Here is a 14,256-nt window from a genome sequence, read left to right as displayed (position 1 = left end):
ACAAGACTCTCAGAGTGTTCTGAGCCAGGAAATCATGGAGCACTTGGACACTCATGATAAAAACCACAGCCAAGCCAAGTTGAAGTTCAGTCTGCTTGTATTCTGACAGAAGCTGTTCCTGAACATTCCCAATAACGTTTACACTCAGAATTCCTTTTCCTCATAGGAGACAGGAGGCCAGTGGTGTGCTGGTAAATGCTAACAACCACCTCCCTCACACATGCACACACACAACCCCTGATCCATACCACTTGCCAATATCTCTGGGGTAACACCTGCCCCACGGCTCAGAGGAAGTGACCAAGGGGACGACAGCAGTTGACACTGAGTTGGGGAGAGATGCACACTCGGCTTTTGCAAGCTGGTCAGAGCCAGCTGTAGCCACCACAAGAAGAAGCTCAGAGAGGAGAGGGGAGGGGCTTGACCTCCCAGGGCCTCAGTTTCCCCACTTATCAAATGAGATTTGGTGAAGGGTTTCTGGTCTCTGCTGGCTGATGCTTTGCTCCAGGCTAATCATGAGCTTAGCTCAGAGGTTGTGGGGTTGGAGGAGGCCAGGTTGCAGGGCCCTCAGGGACAAAGAGATAAAGTGGGGCCAGCTTTGCTCACCCCTTCTTTCTTGGAGGTCACAGGCTGGGTGTAGGAGCCAGGCCTGCTCCAAATCTTGACCCAAACGCACACCAAGCTTCTGTGGGCCTCAGTTTCTTTATCTTTAAGCTGGGGGGAATAAGAGTGCCCTTACCCCATGGGCTGGTTGTAAGAATTGAGTGAAATAAAATCGGGCTTGTGATCAAGTTTCCATAAATTCTAATCTCTTTCCTTGCCACTGCTTCTTGCCCTGCCCATGAAGCTTATTTCCAGAGCCTGGTTAGACCCGCGGGTCCATGGCACTCACAAGCAGAGTAGTAAGTCACCCGGATGTGCCATTTGAAGCAAAGACCCTTCCAACAACGAAAAAATGTGAAATCCAGAGTTTTTCATAACATGCATTTCCACGAGCTTGCTGAGGATCCCACAAACATACAATTTCTAAATGTGTTTTGGATCCAAACAAGCTTCTCTTTTCATTCCATTTTTCCAAGTGTGTGTCTGTGTCTGTGTGTGCGCACAGGTGTGTGTGTGTGTGTGTGTGTTCCTTGACTATTTATCATGGAGTCTGAACTTCCATCACTTACATCTTTGTCAGTGCTCCCCAGCTAAAGGCCGCAGGAACACACCTGTGGTCGAGCACACCGTAGGAGTGTCAGCAAGGACTTGTTGCCAGCAGGGGCCGTCACAGCAGAGATTCTCTGGGGACCAGGTGGTCCCCAACTTTTAGCTAAGAGAGGCAACAGAGCAGGACCAAGGCTACAGTTGTCAAGAAATCGGTGCACTTGTGCTGCCTGGCGAGGAGGATGCCTGGTCGTCTTTATGACTTCGCACATGACTGTATCCGGACGTGGCTGTGGAGTGGTCTCACACCTACAGCGACCTCGCCCAGTGCTGCTGTCCTGTGACCTCGCTGATGTCCAGCGCCACCCGGCGGCCTTGCCACGAGGGCCAGAGGCCAGCCCGCCGCTGGGAAGCTGCAGTTGGCTTTCTCATTCACAGAACGTTGACTGAGCGTGCCTTTTTGGCACCATCACGGGAATTCTGAGGGGAGGGGGTGGGAGGAGAGGCGCAGCACTGCAGTCAGGGGTAACGACCTCACACTGGAGGGGCAGGGAGCCGGTGCATCCGCCGGGCGGGCAGTGGGGCTGCAGGGGAAAGAGGCTGTGGCAAATAAAGGGGCACCCAGCTTCTGGTGTCCACTCTGTCGCTGAAGGCCTTTAGGTAAACCACTTGCTCTCGCTGTGTCTAGGTCAGGAGGATGTCTGCTGGCCTTACAGCCCTAAAGATATCCCTCCCATATAACAGTCTCTAGCCAAGGGGGTGCTGTTTAAGTTTAAATTAATCAAAAATAGATACAGTTAAAAGTCAGTTCCTCCACACTTCAATTGCTCAGAGCTCCTCACGGGGCTGGGGTGGGTTGGATGTTTGGTACAGCAGTTAAGATCCACTTGGGAAGCCCATACCCCATATTGGAGTTCCAGGGGTTGCTTGGAACACCAGCTTCCTGGGGCTGGCGCTGTGGTGTAGTGGGCAGAGCTACTGCCTGCAGTGCCGGCTTCTCATATGGACACTGGTTCGAGTCCTGGCTGCTCCACTTCCAATCCAGCTCTCTGCTTGTGGCCTGGGAAAGTAGTGGAAGATGGTCCAAGTCCTTGGGCCCCTGCACCCATGTGGGAGACCTGGAAGAAGCTCCTGGCTCCTGGCATCAGATCGGCGCAGCTCCGGCCATTGTGGCCATTTGGGAAGTGCGTCAGCCAATGGGGAACCTCTCTCTGCCTCTCCTTCTCTCTCTGTGTAACTCAGACTTTCAAATAAATAAATAAATCTTTAAGAAAGAAAGAAAGAAAAGAAAAGAAAAGAAAAGAAAAGAAAAGAAAAGAAAAGAAAAGAAAAGAAAAATTCCAGCTTCCTGCTAACGCTCCTGGGTGGCAGCAGGCAATGTACTTGGGCCCCTGCCACCCATGTCGGAGACCCAGACAGAGTTTCAGGCTCCTGGATTCAGCCTGGCCCAGCCCTGGGTAGTTGCAGGCTTTTGGGGAGTGAATCACTGGATGGACGATCTCTCTCTCTCTCACTCACACACACTCACACACACACAACACCCCTCTTATCTCTGACACTCTGCCTTTCAAATAACACATTTCAAAAAGCTCCTGGTGACTACAGGCCATTGGAGTGGACAGCACAGATGCTGAACACTTGATCGTCTTAGAAAGTTCTCCTGGACTGTGCTGCTCTGAGGCTGGAATTTTGAGAGGCAGAGGAGGGATGAGTCCCATCTCACAGCAAGTATAAGAGCAAGTCCCAAGGAGTAGGATGGAGAGGATTCCCCATTCCACTGCCCAGCATTGCTTCCTGTCACACAGAGAGCCACATGAGATGGCAGGGACCCCTTGTCCACTTGCTGGTATCACGCACACTCTCCTCTGACTTAGCACTGATATGGGGCTTCGTAAATACTCAGCTGGTCCAGTTCCCCGCTTTACAAGTGAGGAAGCTGAGGCTGATGGCTTGGTTTAGGATCCAGGTCTCCAGATGTCCAAACTCCTTGAATGACGGAATTCAGCATGCAACAATGGCTTGGGATCTTGTTCTGTCTTTAGAAATCCAGGTTTCATTCGCTCTGTAACCCAGGTGATCCTACAAGGAACCTTGTGTGTCACACCCATGACCTTCAATGTGGCCTTCCCTGTGGCTTCATGCGATGGCTGAGACCTGAAGCTTGCAGGAATTCACTGATGCACAGCCCCATCTGTAATGCACAAGACTTTTCTGTGATCTGACTCCATGGTTTAACAAAAAGAATTGGGTAGCAGGTAGGATCAATATTTAAAAAAAATGAACACAAATCGGGGCTGGCCTTGTGGTTCAGTGGGTTAAGCTGCTGCCTCCAATGCTGGCATCCCAGGTTCGTATCCAGGCTGCTCCATTTCCAACCCAGCTATCTGCTAATGGCTTGGAAGAAACAATGGAAGATGCTCTACGGACTTGGGCCACTGCCGCCCACATGGGAGACCTGGAAGAAGCTCCTGGTCTCTGGCTTTGGCTTGCTCAACCCTGGTTGTTGTGGCTATCTAGGGAGTGAACCAGTGGAAGGAAGATATTCTCTCTCTCTCTCTCTCTCTCTCCCTTCTCTCCCTCCCTCCCTCCCTCCTTCCCTCTCTCTCTCCATCTCTCTGTAACTCTGCTTTTCAAATAAATCTTTAAAAAATGAACACAAATGTACCACCTACTGTGTTTCAAGCACAGTTATAAAATGAGTCTGATGGATAACTGAACAACCTTATGACACAGGGAGGTGAGACCCTTCATTATCCTTGCTCTACCCACAAAGCAGCGGGCTTAGAGGGCTTGCCCCAGGTCCATGGGCTTAGAGTGCTTGCCCTAGGTCTGCAGCTGTTGAGGGGGCGAAGTGGGGGTTTGCCTGGCAGAGGCCTCAAAGCCCACCTTCTTGCCCCCATCAACGGTCCTCTCAGCTCTGCAGCCGTTGGACTTCAGGGCTTGAGGTGGGCTTTAGGAACCCCTAGTCCAGTTCCTTTCTGGTACTCACAGGGACACGGAAGGCTGCAGGGGCATTGAGCCACTCGTGGTTACCCAGACATGTTTTATGAGGGCACTTGAACCTGACTGTTTCCTGCTCATGTTCTCTTGGCTCCCCTGGTTTATAAGAGGCAGATAGATAAAATGACTGCACATCTCCCGGGTGCCCAGGTTGTGCCGGATGCTTCTGTGGGAAAAGCTTGCAGAGAGAAGCCCTGGAATCGAATCTTACTTTGCTTGCTTACCTATTGGCTGTAAGGGGAGTCCCTTTCTGGGTCAAGGACCCCATTTCTCCAGATAAAGAAAAAGGACACATTTGCCTTAAGGGTTAAGCCAGAATGCCTGGCACAAAGTAATTGCTCAAGAAAAAGCAGTGGATGCTGTAGCCACGGGTTTTGCCCTCTACACCTGGAGGGAGGCAAGTCTGTCATGCAAGGGAGGAGTAGGCACAGTGGGGGCTCTTGGCTTCATTTGGCAATGGAGTTTTTAACCCTGGGCTGATTTTAGGGTCAAGAAATCACCTGGGGAGTGGCAGGAGTTAGGTGTGGTGATTAAGATGCTGCTGTAACACACGGACACTGAATGCTCCTGAATGAACAGTGAATCATTGAAGAAGTCGAAAGAGAAATAAAAACATTTCTGGAAATGAATGAAGATGGTCTGTACCTCCATGTTTATTGCAGCTCAATTCACAATAGCTAAGATATGGAATCCACCCAGATGCCTGTGAACCAAAGACTGGATAAAGAAATCATGGGATATGTACACCATGGAATACCACACAATGGTAAAAAAATGAAATTGATGCTTTGAGATGCAATGACTTTGAACAGTCCTTGTCTCGACTGTTGAGGAACAGGTTTTCTTTCATACTATTTGTTGAACTCTTTAATTAGAGTTAAACGTAGTTATTGAGAATAGATCTTAGTAAAAACATAAGAATGGGACTAGGAGAGGGAGGAGGAAGAAAGGTGGGAGTGTGGGTGGGAGGGCGGGTATGGTGGGACGAATCACTGTGTTCCTAAAAGTTGTATATATGAAATGCATGAAGTTTGTAGTCCTTAAATAAAAGGTTCCTGGGGAAGAAAAGGATACTGCTTGGGGACACCAGCATCCCATATCAGAGTGTCTGTGTTGGAGTCCTGGCTCCATTTTCCATTTCAGCTTGCTCTGGGAGGCCGTGTCCCTGCCACCCATGTGGGAGACCTGGATAGAGTTCTGTGCTCCTGGTTTAGGTCTGGTCCAGCCCCCGATGTTGCAGGCATTTGGGGAGTGAGCCAGATGGAACATCTCTGTCCAGTTCTGTCTCTTTCTCTGTCTCTCTCTCTTTTTCTTTGACTTTCAAATAAATTTTAAAAAGGAAGGCCAGCCAGCCAGCCAGCCAACCAGCAGGCAGGAAGAAAGGAAATCATCCATGGAAAGACTGGCCTGCATGAACCCAGAATAGACACCAGGTGGCGCTGATGGCCCACGTGGGAACTGGGGGAAGCCGGCGTGGGTCTGGGGAATGTGGTGACCAGCAGTTTCTCTCTTGCTGCTTGTAGGACTGGGACCTATACCAAGAGGAACTCTGGGGGCAGAGGAGGAGCGGGGTTTCCCTTGCCTCAGTCTTCACAGCCACCCTTCCAGGTATTATCTCAATTTTATGCACCAGGCACTGTTGCAGAGACATTAATTAATTTCTCCAAGGGACACCATTGAGAAGAGGATCTGAGCCCACGGATGCCCAATTCCATGCTCTTTCCAATAAAACGTGCCCCTCCCAGCCAGTGGGATCACTGTCAACCGAGGCTAGCCAGCCAGGTCGGGACCGTGGTGCTGCCAGGGAACAGGACGTGGAGCTCAACTGCCCCCTCCCGTGAGCTCCCAGGCCAGCCCCCGCCTCTTCCCCAGGCCGCTAGAGCAGCACTGGCTCAGTCAGGTCTGTGCTCTGCTGCAGTCTGGCTGGGCCAGAGCGTGCCCCTTCCTCCCCATTCAGAAGCCGCCTGCCCCCCTTGGCTTCCTGTGCCAATTAGAACAGGGTTGTCCCAATTTCTCCCAGCACCTGCAAGCGATGGCGGGCTGGAAACAGCTTGACAGCTGGCTCTCTGAGGCGGGGTTTGCTGTTTGTGGTGGCTGCGCTTGCCTTAGCAAATTCAAGCCTCCAAGGTGCCAGCAGAGCCCGCAGAGAACCAGCCGGAGTCAGCACCAGCACCCCACTGCCCACGACTGCACACAGAGGCTCTGGCCCCGGGCCGCTGCTCCAAACACCCTGCTCAGGACGCTGGGTCACTGGACTTGCAGCTTAAAGCACATTTGCGCCTCAGGGCCTTGGTCCTTGCTGTCTCTGTGGGATGCTTTCTTCGAGTCTATGTTGCCACGTCACCTCGTTCAGGTCTCTGGCTCGGCTGGTACAGAGGCCTTTGCTGAAGGACTTGGCTAAGGTACACTCTCTCCCACCCTCCAGCACCCTTGTATTTGTGTTTCTCTAAGGGCCCGGTCCCTGCCTGAGAGTAGATGATGAATGTCCTTGTACCTCCTGGTCATCACCAGGTCACCACCGCACTGGCACCCCTAGAACAGGCCGAGCTCAGCGAAGGCATTCGATAGACGCGTGTCAATTAGCACCTTCTGTCTGCACCGGACTGTCGCGTGTCTCAGCCTCGGTATGCTGCAGCTCACCGCCAGGGGCCTGGGTGAGAGTTTACTTTTTCTCACCCTCCTCGGCATTGAACATGCATTTCCAAACAGAGGCGGCGTGTTTCTCCTTCTGGAAAACTCCTGGTTCTCGTTTCTTTCAGTTTGCTTCTTCTGCATCCCCTCTGTCTCCTGGACCTGCCCCACGGCCACTTGTCAGTCTGTGCTACCTGCTACTCACCTGCTTTGGACGGATAATGCCAGATTTTCCCAGGTGCTGTCCCCCCTTTTCCTTAGTAATGGAGTCTCTGACTTTTCACTGGGCATGCTGCCTCGTGGGTTAAAGACTACACTTTTGAGTCTTGCATTTAGCTGCCTGTGGACATGTGACTGAGTTTTAGACAATAGTTATAAGCACAAGTCTTGTAGAATTTCCTTGAAATGTCTTTACAGCCAAGGAGTGTTTGACCTGTCTTTCTTCCAGTTATGTGGAAAATGCAAGAGATAGCTGGAGGTGGGGCAGCCATCCAGAGCCATAGAGTAGAAGTTAGCTAGAAGGAACTTGCTCTATGAGGTTATCCTACCAGCAGACAACTCCATGAGACAGAAATGGACTCGCGTCTTGTTTGAGTCACAGTTTTATGTGTGTGTGTGTGTGTGTAATACGTATGTTTTGTGTTTCCCAAAAGCAGACTCTGAGATGAGGATTTGGATGCAAGTAGTTAATTTGGGGTGCTCCCAGGAAGCACAGTGAGGGGGTGGGGACGTGAGACAGGGAAATAAAGGATCTGCTCAGCAAGCTACGCGGGGACCCGAGGCTGCGTCCTGCTGAGAGACCCCTGAGATCCCGCGGGAAGCAGGCTGCATCGTTGTCCCACTGAGGGGAAGGGAAGTTGGAGCACTTGCCCATGTCCCCTGCTGGGGAGGGTCTTTCTGGGCTACTGCCGCAGTCCCCTGTCTGCCCCCTGTGCAAGCTGAGCGTGCTCCTGTGGCCAGCAGAGGCCCCGAGAGAAGCACAGGAGGCAAGCGCCCAGAGCAGAGCTGTCCCCAGGCGGTGGCTGGAGTCGGCTACGGGAATGTGGGCCACATGCCGACCGTCTGCAACCTGCTACTCTGGAATGTTCTCTGACTCCTACATTGCTCTCCCCTGACATCTCTCTTTGCCTCTGGTTGCATCCTGGGTGAAATCCTCAGTTCTGTTTTCTCAATACTCACTCCTGTCTTACCCCACGTCAGGTCTAGATTCATTCTGTCTCATCGGTGGATTTCATTAATCCGTGCAATTCTACTGCTTCTCATTCCTGGTGTTTCCAGCTGGTTCTGTCGTGTGCCTGCCTGTTTTTAATGTATAATTTACTGTTCTTTTTTATGGACTGGTCTTATTCCTCAATTGATTCATAGAGCCTAACCGTATTTACTTGAAAGCTGTTTTTCCATAATTCCAGCATTTTGCTTTCGTCGGCAGTGCGTTCACTCTGCAGATTACGATGGTCTCGGCCGCCGGTGCCGAGTCCGTTTTCCTCCTGGATTTTGGAGGGCTCGTTTGCAGGCCTTTCTAAAGTGGGACTCATGGTTTTTTTGCACAGACTGCCCCCTGCCTGGTGGTTTGATGGTTTCTCCCTCCTGGGGCCCGGCCACAGCTGCTGGCCCCAGCTCCCACCCGGTGATGACGATGTTCATGTTCCATGTCCCGGCACTGAGCCCTGGCCTCCTGCATGGCTCCCCTGACACCCAGATGCCCGCTGCTGGAGCCAGACCCCCTGACTTCAACGGCGTGTAGCGCTTGGTGATTCTGTTGCATCCCTGGCCCACAGAGATACTGATAGGGATTCTGAGTCCGGCTCTGCCTGTTCGCAGTTTCTCTATCTCCTTGCCTTGAGTTTCGTGCAAGGCGGTGGGACTGAAGACATGAGCTCACAGTGCCTTCTCGACTGGAAGTTTCTGGACCCTTTGCATCTGCACGGGGGAGACGCTCTCTGTGGACGGAATCGTTTCCATGTGCAGACACAGCAGAGCAAGGATCTGCTCTTAGGATGCTTCTGTCTCATTCCTCGAGAAGACGCAGGCCCCGGAGGACCCTAAGAGCTGCTGCGGGCTGTGCGTCTGCACCTCTGGCCCCCCAGCCTCTGGGTCACTGAGCCCTGGCTCCCCCCAGTCACTCTGCCACGAGCCTCCCTGCCAACCCTCCACCCGGAGGTCCTCATGGATGTGGGCTTCAGGTGTTCAAGGCCATATTTGCATTGCAACAAGGGACTCATAACAATGTTTTCATCTTCAAAATGTACAGGAATGGAATTCAAATGGCAGAGTGACAGGCTGCATGTGGGGTTGATTGGCTGGGTCAGAGACATCACACCTGGCTGGCGGGCAGAGCGAGCTGGCGACAGGAGCTGTCCAGCGAGGAGTGGGCTGCTGTCACTGGGGAGCTCAAGCGGTGGACAGGTGACCTTCCCCGGGGCGCGCAGGCGGGGCCAGGAGAAGGGGGAGGCTTAAAACAGGAGGCAGAGGCAAAGGAAGCAGCTTCACCGAAGCCCTGTGTACACGGAGAGGTGTCCCAGGAAGCCACGGGGATCCTCTGTGGGCCAACCCCGCTCTCCACGCTGGTGGATGTCCGAAAGCCTGGTCCCAACACCTGGGGCACATGGGTCCCCCTTCCTGGGCCTCCCTGGGAATGAAAGGGTGGGACTTGTGCCCGATGGTCTGAGTCTCCACGGCAGAACCCAGCCTCCAGCCAGAGCAGAGCCTTGTGGCCACTGCTCCCCAGAACTCAGCTTCCTCGGCCCCCATCTGTGCGACGCCCCTCCCCACCCCTTGTGCCTATCACTGCGCTCCAAAGCCTGCATTGTCCTTCGTGGCTTCCAGTTACCTGGCAAGCGCATTCCCAATTTAAAATAGTAATGGAATGATTTTTTTTGTCTGTTTCTAGTTTTTTTTTTTTTAAGATTTATTTTATTTATTTGAAAGACAGAGTTACAGAGAGAGGCAGAAACAGAGAGAGAGGTCTTCCACCCGCTGGTTCACTCCCCAGATGGCTGCAAAGGCCGGAGCTGCACCGATCCTAAGCCAGGAGCCAAGAGCTTCTTTCGGGTCTCCCATGTGGGCGCAGGGGCCCAAGAACTTGGGCCATTTTCTACTGCTTTCCCAGGCCATAGCAGAGAGCTGAATTGGAAGAGGAGCAGCCAGGACTAGAACTGGCGCCCATATGGGATGCCGGAGCTTCAGGCCAGGGCTTTAGCCCACGGCACCACAGTGCCTGCCCCGTTTCTAGTATTTTTAATGACAGGTTTGAGAGGTGGCTGGCATTGTGGCATAGAGGGTAAAGCCACTGCCTGCAATGCTAGTATCCCATATGGGTACCAATGTATGTCCCCACGGTTCCACTTCCGATCCAGCTCCCTGGTAATGTGGCTGGGAAAGCAGCAATAATGGCCCAAGTGCTTGGGCTCCTGCACCCCCATGGGAGACTTGGATGAAGCTCCTGGCTCCTGGCTTCAGCCTGGCCCAGCCCTGGTCATTGCAGCTATTTGGGGAGTGAACCAGCAGATGAAAGACCTCTCTCTCTGCCTCTCCCTCTCTTTCTGTAACTCTGACTTTCAACAAATGAATACATTTTTAAAAATAAATAAAGGGCTTGAGGGGAAAGGATTGTGGTGGTTCTTTGTTTGAAAGGTAGAGAGAGAGAGAGGAAGAGAGAGAAATCTTCCGTCTGCTTGTTCACTTTCCAGATGCCCGAAGCAGCTCGGGCTGGGCCAGGGTGAAGCTGGAGCTCGGCTATCAGGTCCCCCACGTGTGTGGCAGCAAGCCGAGCACTTCAGCCTTCTCCTGCGGCCTCTCGGGGTGCGCGTCAGCAGGATGTTGGATCAGGACCCAACCCAGGCACCCGAGATGGGATGCAGGCATCCCAAGCAGGCTTCACCCTCTGTGCCACAACGCCCCTCCCTGTCTTGACTTAACTTTCACCCTTAACATTTCAGGGTAACCTTTCCGATAATAAAAATAGAATATGATCCGGTTTTGGTCACTACTTTTGGGTAGCTTTTCGGCTTAGATCATTACAGATGGATAGGGAAGTTACCAAAATAGTGCAGGAAAGTCCCCTGCACCATCATCCGGTCTCTCCGATGGCACCCGGGAACTGACATCGCCACTGTGCGTCGGTTGTTCCGGGCTGTTGATCACATGGACAGATTCATGTAACTAGCATCACCACCAAGCTACAGGGACCCTTCTGTCACCATGGAGACCTCCCTCATGCTACCCTTTGGAGCCACAGCCATCCCCTTCCCTAACCCCGGCAATCACTCGTCCGCTACAGGTTGGCTTTACTACAGGTTGGTGGTTCCCGGGATGTCCTAGAGATGAAGCACTGGGGACTTTGGTCACTCGGCACTTTCGATCCAGCCCATGTGCTGTGCGTGTCAACGCTCTGCTCCTGCTCATCATGCAGTAGTATTCCATGGGTGGTCAGGGTTTTAAAACACTTGGGACACATAAAAAAAAATACACAAAAAGATGGCCACGCCTCCCAGGCTGGAGGCAGCCAGGCTGCTGGTTTCCTTGTTGTCCAAGCCAGGGTCGGGCCTCACCCTGGGCCTTGCCGGGCTGCCCCTCTGCTGCCCCTGGTGCAGACTGGAGAGCAGAGCCAGGGAGGGGACTGCGCCCTTGCCCCAAGCCCCGCCTCCCACTCCTCTCCTCCTCCGGGGCCTCCATCTGGCTGCAGCTGATTCTCTCTTTGCATCTGCCTCCTTCCTTTTTCTCCTCTCTTTCTCCTCGCCCTGTGTGTCTCCATCTGTCTCTCTGAGTCAGTCTCTCTCCTTTTCCTCAAACCACAAAACATGGCTAAATGCAATTTCCATTGAGTGCGAAATCTCGTGTCTGCACTTCATTATTCTGTCTGGATCGGTACATGTTTTCAATTGCATAATTCTCCTCCTTCCTCATTTTCTCCCCGAGACTTTCTCCCACATAATATGAGCATTTGGGGGCCAGCTTTTGACGGTTCTGCTTTTGAATGCTATGAAAAGTAGAGCGAGTGCCTCTTTCAGGCCTGCACCACCGGGGAGCTGGCCGGCAAGTTCCCTGGGGCTTCTGCCTGGCTTTGTCCCTGAGGCCAGTCCTGGGGCCGGAAGGAGTATCCCTTTGCTGCAGCCTCTGCCTCCGGAGAGTTCAAAGAGCGTCTGATGGCCAGATCAGGAGCTGCCATCCCCATGGGGCCTCAACGTCCTCCTCTGGCTAAGCAGAGCTCTTTGCTGACCTGATCCTGTTCATGCATTCCTTCGTTCACCCATATACAAATGGGCAGTATAGGGGCTGGTGCTGTGGCGCAGCGGGTCAACGTCCTGGCCTGAAGTGCCGGCATCCCATACGGGTGCTGGTTTGAGACCCGGCTGCTTCTCCTCCAATCCAGCTCTCTGCTATGGCCTGGGAAAGCAGTAGAAGATGGCCCAAGTCCTTGGGCCCCTGCACCTGCATGGGAGACCCGGAGGAGGCTCCTGGCTTCAGATTGGTGCAGTTCCGGCTGTTGCGGCCCTCTGAGGAGTGAACCATCAAATGGAAGACCCTCCCCCCCCTGCCTCTTCTCTCTCTGTGTAGCTCTGACTTTCAAATAAATAAATAAATCTTAAAAAAGGGGGGGGGCAGTATAGCCTCTTGCTCTGAAGCCCTTGAAGTTTGGTAAAAAGGTTCGTAGAAAATCATCTCACTCTCCAACAAGAAGAGAATGGCACGGCAAGATGTCCTACAAGACATCCTGTAGGTCATGGCCAGCTACGGTTCGGAGAGGTCTCAGAACGGGGAGACAGCCATGACCTCCAGGCAGAGCCCCCTTGACCTACTGGTAGAGCACACAGGTGTGGAAACAGGGCTCAGAGTACAGGCACCAAAGTGTTAAAAGTTCTCATGTCGGGATGGTGGGGTAATAGATGATTTTAAAAATTGTTCTTAATGTTCACAATAAGCATGTTTTATCTTTATAATCAGAAACAAATTCATATTATTAAAAAATAAATGAACTCCACTGGATTAAAAGTTAGATCTACAGCACCCTGCTCAAGTGGTGTTACACGGACTCAGCCTCTCTCCTCGCTCAGGGCAGACCACGGGGCGGTGCAGGCCACAACAGCCTGGCGCACTTCCGAGAGCAGGGCGCCGCGGCTGGAGCAGGCGGGCAGCAAGCCCAGTCCGCTCTGCAGCCCAGTGGCTGCCCTGTCCTCCTCCTGGCCAGGTTTTCCGGGGGTTTACAGAGTGGGCAAGGTCTGCTGGATATGCCTGCGTTTTTACATGGCATTGCTTTCTGTTTCTTTAAATTTATTTGTGCTTTGCTTTATTTGAGAGGGAGAAAGACAGAGACAGAGCGAGCTCTCCTCTGCTGGTTCACACCCCACATGCCTGCCACAGCTGGGGACAGGCTGAAGCCAGGAGCCAGGAACTTCATCTGGCTCTCCCACGTGGGTGGCAGGGACCCAATTACCTGAGCCATCATCTGCTGCCTCCCAGCCTGTGAGTTAGCAGGTGGCTGGATTGGGGGCAGAGGAGTTGGACTTGAACCAAGCCCTGAAATATAGGATGAGGGAATCCCAGTTGGTGTCCTCGACACTGCGCCACACGGCTGTCCCTTTGCAAGAGATTTCTGAAGGCAGGTGCCGCCCTACCCCCTCAGGCAGCATCCTTGGCCAGCCTCACCAGCCCCAAAATAGATCAGCTGATCCCATGCCCCTGGCGCTCCCAGGACACACAGCGTGCTGCGCTCTGACCCCTGCTGGGAGCTAGCAGGGACACAGGCCTTCCTGGAGTCCAGCCCAATGCAAGAGTTCCAGAATGCTCAGCTCTGCCTGAGAAAGCAGGGCCAGCCGCTCCACTTGCCATATAGAAAGTCCCAGAGAGCGTGTGGGGCCTTCCCTGCCCCCCCCTACCCCCCAACAAAGGGATTTCTGAGCCAGTTCTGAATGCACGAGTCAGTCTGCAGTTTGGCCGTCTGGGTGGTGGTTTAGGGCGGGGCTCTGGAGCCGCGCTGCCTTACTTTGAATCCCACTCTACCATTCTGGGCAAGGTTCCGCCCCTCTGTGCCTCGGCTTCCCCTTCTGAGAAACAGGGAAAATAACGCGGCTGACCCGATAGGAGCATTGCGAGGACTGGGCGAGTTGGTTCATGGCAAGTCTCCAGGGCAGGGCCTGTCTGCCATGGTCCATGGGGAGTGTGAGCTGCTCTTCCCGCTATTCGGAGAGGCACTCGGGAGCGAGACGCCAGGAGGGCTGACGCTGGGGCTCCCCCGGCAAAGCCCAGAGGCAAGTCGCTGGGACAGACACCAGGTTAAGGGCCAGTGGAGGGCCCTGCCTCGAGTCTGCCCCCAGGAGAAGCAAGATATAAAGAGTTGGGTGAGCATGGCCTGCAGCAAGGCTTAGAGGGGTGCCGGCAAGAGGCAGATAAAGACCAGGGCAATGGCTGTGAGCCGCCAGTGTGGAGCAGACTTCTTCAGGAATCGTGGGATTCCAGCTGGGACGGGAGTGCGTGGGA

Source organism: Oryctolagus cuniculus, chromosome 7 (assembly GCF_051225735.1).
Source record: "Oryctolagus cuniculus isolate XC-2025 breed Fujian yellow rabbit chromosome 7, ASM5122573v1, whole genome shotgun sequence".
NCBI lineage: Eukaryota > Metazoa > Chordata > Mammalia > Lagomorpha > Leporidae > Oryctolagus > Oryctolagus cuniculus.
This window is presented reverse-complemented; position numbering follows the sequence as displayed.